Raw genomic sequence first — 5,000 nt, 5'->3', positions numbered from 1 at the left:
TGCAACACGTGAAAGATGCCAGCCAGAAGCACAAAGGGGGAAGACAGCAAAAACGCCTGGTGGAAAAAAAATCTGAAATGAACGCCAATTTAGTCCCGGATATGCACCAATGTTCCTCTCTTTACAGCAGTTCGAGTCGTGGATGGAAAAACAGAAACTGGCAGAGAGTTCGAGAGTTTGCCAGTGAAAGGAATGAAAGAGAGGAGGTACCATTAGCCTTAGTGAAATGGGCGGCAAAGGGGCGAGAGTAAGTAGAAAATCTGGTGCAGCGAGGCGCTTCCCTGCCCTGAAATCGACGGATATGAACGACGCACGCAAGCGCCCCAGAGTTTAATAACCTGATGAATATCCATGAACCCAATTTACATATATATTAGCACTCCAATCACAGAGAGAGAAACTCGTAAGGCGAAGTTGAACCCGCCCGTCACTACGAGCCGATGGAATGATAGAAGATCAACCAAAAAGACGACGACGACGACGACGACGACTACGACTACGACTACGACTACGACTACGACTACTACTACTACTACTACTACTGTTACGCTCCTGCAACTACTGCTACTACTACTGTTACGTTCCTGCAATTACTACTACTACTACTACTACTACTACTACTCTCTCTCTCTCTCTCTCTCTCTCTCTCTCTCTCTCTCTCTCTCTCTCTCTCTCTCTCTCTCTCTCTCTCTCTCTCTCTCTCTCTCTCTCTCTCTCTCTCTCTGACACAAGTTTAATTTAATTTCGTTTTTTCATATTCAGAGACGCATTCCATTCCCTGCCCTACTGTGAATCTGCATCCAAGAGCACCGTTGCAGTGGCGGCGGCGCCTCTATTCACTGTTCCTCTCTTTCCTTTGTGCAGAGACCAGCAAGAGCAAAAGTCCAGTGTCACCTGCAAATGCTCGGCCGCAGCCACACAGCGGGAATATTAGCTGAGGCAATATTGGGCTAAGTAGAAACATTTCTCTCATTGCGCGTCCTCCAGTGAGCGGTTAGAGTGGCAATAACGTCTCTCTTTATCGTTCTTGGTTTCCAAAGGCTTCACTCTCCCCAAAAAGAACTTCGAAATACAGATAAAGAATGCGATGTAATTACACGCTTGTCGACCCTGCGTGCGCTGCGAACGGGAGATCCCTTCTGTGGTCCTGAGCTTGATACTTTGAAACGCTTTGGCTTCCCACGTGGACTATCTGTTGGTGGCCGCAGGATCACTGGTCTGGTTTTCAGCTTCTCATGGTTTCCTAACGATCATGCAGTCTTCTTAAAATTATCCCAAGAATCTCGCTGCGTAGATTCCGGTAAATTTAAGGAAAATATTCCAATGTTCTGTTAAAACTACTACTTCACAAGTCTCATAAAGTATCACTACTTATAAGTAAGAACGTTCCTTCTTAATGTTAGAATAACTTCCACCTAGAATATTACGAGGCTGACTCAAACAACTTTTAATAGGTGGTGAAACGCTGGTGAAAACCATCCCTGAAGTACGCCAGTCGTAATGTGCCGCAGTGAGTACGATCACTTTGAATGGCAAACATCGTTCTTCTTGCCATAGCATTAGCCGGAATCTTCCTTCCAAATCTTGTGTATCCATTTGACTGCTAATATTGTGCGACACTTCAACCCCTTCAGTATTAGAATTTTTATCATTGGTGTGATTAGACGATTTTATTGGCATTAGGGAGGGTTTATGGAGGTCAGAAGATTAATGGCTAGAGTTTTCACTGTTTAATCCCTCACATAAGTTTCTGAATCTCTATAAAATCCTCATTTAGTAATCAGAATGAATACGGAAACGCGTCATAGTGCTGAAGGGGTTAAGGACATCGAGGCGAGAAGGAGGACACCGCGGCGCACTAGGCCTGAGGCGGCGCCAAAATTTGCGTGTCGGGTGAAGGACGAATTCATTTGAGGGACGATTTGCTGCTTCACGGGTGGACGCCTCGTGGGCCCCGCGGCACTATCGGGAAAGTCATCACTGCAATTTTCTCCCTCTAAAAAGAAAGAAAAAAAATGGAGAGAGAAAAACTGCAGTGTTGGGAGGAAAGGAGGATAAAAAAGACCCGATAATTTTCATGAAGAGCCGCCTTTATATTTCACAAACTTTCCTAATGAGACTTTGATGGACGCGAGCCCCACAAGGCCTAAATAAAGCCTTCAACAGCAGTCTTTACCTTAAACCCCGCGACATCTCTATCCAACCTGCCTACCCAGCCGCCCCCCCCCCACACACACACACCTAGCTAAATATGAAAGAACTGTTTAAACAAGGTGAATAACTAAAAAATTGAGAGAGAGAGAGAGAGAGAGAGAGAGAGAGAGAGAGAGAGAGAGAGAGAGAGAGAGAGAGAGAGAGAGAGAGAGAGAGAGAGAGAGAGAGAGAGAGAGAGAGAGAGAAAATGAGAGAGGAAGAAAGGAAGGGAGTGGGGAAACATTTCAAACAAGGTAAAGGTAGGAAGTAAATTATAGAGTTCAAGGAAGAGCTCAAAGACGTAATGGAACCACAAAGAAAAGGGAAAAGAAACTCGCTGAAAGAGACTTGGTTTGGATATCACGGTACGAAGAAGACACACAAAAACACGATTACAGTGTGTGTGTGTGTGTGTGTGTGTGTGTGTGTGTGTGTGTGTGTGTGTGTGTGTGTGTGTGTGTGTGTGTGTGTTTTAATATATTAAAAGAAAAAGAAACCGCTAGGAAGTAACATAAGAGGAGGAGGAAGACAAACAAGAGCAAAGGAGAGAGAGAGAGAGAGAGAGAGAGAGAGAGAGAGAGAGAGAGAGAGAGAGAGAGAGAGAGAGAGAGAGAGAGAGAGAGAGAGAGAGAGAGAGAGAGAGAGAGAGAGAGAGAGAGAGAGAGAGAGAGAGAGAGAGAGAGAGAGAGAGAGAGAGAGAGAGAGAGAGAGAGAGAGAGAGGTAAATATGAGGAAGGTTTACTAATTGGAGGAGGGACGTGGAAAATTTTAAGATGTGATATTATTAGACACGAAACGAGAAATGAGAAAAACTACACGAGAAAAATCTGAAACACCCTCCATTTCTCTCATTTTTCCTTCTCCTTCTCGCTTCTTAACTCTTCACTTCTCTTCCCTCATCTGCCTGCATGAGCTTCCAATCTTTTCCTTTCCTCCCTTACCAATTATTTTCACTTCTATTTTCCTTCGTATGGTTGTTCTTATCTTCCTTCTCATTCTCCTCTTCCTCGTTACTCATTCCTCCATGTTTGCCCTTCTCTCTTCGTATTAAAAGAACCTAAAACGCACAGAAAAGTCAGAAAAATCAACCAAAGCAGTGTTGTGAAATTCAAAGACTATACGCAAACTGCTTAAATATAAAATCAAAGCTAATGAGGCTCTTTTTCCCTTGATTTTCACTATAAAGCAGTTCATTAGTCCGTATATTTACTTCCAGATATCAAAACCACCACACACCACGGCGTGCTACCCGACGTCTTCCAGTGGTGCGATCCCGTCCGTCAGGGGAGGCTAGAAATGAGCTCACGACTCCTCAAAAGAATCTCCTCCGCCATCCCTAATGCGAGCAGCGGCGGAGAGGAATAAAGATGGGAAGGAGATGATAAATGTGAGGAAATCAGCAACGAAGGAGAGGAAATAAAGATTAAGGGAGTGTGGTAAAAGTAAGGCAAAGATACCGGTAAGAGAGAGAGAGAGAGAGAGAGAGAGAGAGAGAGAGAGAGAGAGAGAGAGAGAGAGAGAGAGAGAGAGAGAGAGAGAGAGAGAGAGAGAGAGAGAGAATATAATTAGATTAATCAATCAGTTACTGGATTATTAAGTTGGTCAGTCAGTTCGTTCCATACTCACTCACTCACTCACACTCACTCACTCACTCACTCACACACACACACACACACACACACACACACACACACACACACACACACACACACACACACACACACACACACACACACACACACACACACACACACACACACACACACACACACACACACACACACACACACACACACACACACACACACACACACACACACACACACACACACACACACACACACACACACACACACACACACACACACACACACACACACAGTGTGTGTGTGTGTGTGTGTGTGTGTGTGTGTGTGTGTGTGTGTGTGTGTGTGTGAGTGAGTGAGTATGGAACGAACTGACTGACCAACTTAATAATCCAGTAACTGATTGATTTATCTAATTATATATTTTTTCTCTTGTCTTCTCTCAAACCAGTACAGGAGAAAAAAAACATCTCAATACCTCAGTTTATTTGATATATAGTTTATTTCTATTTAGTGTGAATCGATTGTTGTATGTATCGATATTTTGCATCAATCCTTTGCACTGATTATTTGTTTGTCTTACGAAGTCATTTTGTAATATTAAACATTGACAATGGTAAATTATATCGTACATTGATATTTAAGACTAGTTTACCAAATGTTAGGAACAGGAAACATTATATAACTGATTACATTTGTTATAATCTATATACAACTGATTTGTATAATTAGATCCACATTTTTTTCTAGGTTGAAAGTATCAGCAAGGTAGTGGTGGTGAGCACAGGAAAGAAGAGATGATAAGTTTGAGAACATAAGATGGATCGAAGAAATGAGTAAGTGAACATCAGGATTTAACAGACAAGTTTTTTTTTTATTTTCCTTGTCTTGATCTGCTGAAGCTCAAATGTAGTACTAATTGGCATCAAATCAGCTATTACAGTGATATAGTAGATACGTCATTAGTACATAATCACTTCTTCGCTTTTTTATGTAAGAGAGAGAACTGCCAAGGGCAACAAATATTAGGAAAAAAAGTGCCACTGGAACTGAAGTTTCCCTAAAAGATCTCAAAGAATCGGCCTAAAGCCTGGGACAAATGTCTTACCACCTCTCTCTCTTAAAAGAAGTCAAATGGAAGGAAATACAAAAACAGGTGGAGAGTTCAGAGTTTACCATTGGAAGGTATGAATGATTGAGAATATTGGTTAACACTTGTAT

General features: G+C 42.5%; 1 long non-coding RNA gene across 2 annotated transcripts in view; it reads left to right on the top strand.

The window, feature by feature from the left end:
- The window catches only part of LOC123513156, a 34,556-nt gene that overhangs the window by 29,218 nt on the left and 338 nt on the right, over positions 1-5,000 (top strand). Inside the window, exons 5-6 of one of the 2 annotated variants that reach the window (XR_006677280.1) lie at positions 3,410-3,580; positions 4,530-4,615. This is a non-coding gene — a long non-coding RNA (uncharacterized LOC123513156). Of the gene's footprint in view, positions 1-3,409; positions 3,636-4,529; positions 4,616-5,000 lie in introns of both variants that reach the window. The other variant, XR_006677279.1, reaches the window with a different exon arrangement.

The sequence above is a fragment of the Portunus trituberculatus genome, chromosome 35 (genome assembly GCF_017591435.1).
Source record: "Portunus trituberculatus isolate SZX2019 chromosome 35, ASM1759143v1, whole genome shotgun sequence".
NCBI lineage: Eukaryota > Metazoa > Arthropoda > Malacostraca > Decapoda > Portunidae > Portunus > Portunus trituberculatus.
This window is presented reverse-complemented; position numbering and strand designations above follow the sequence as displayed.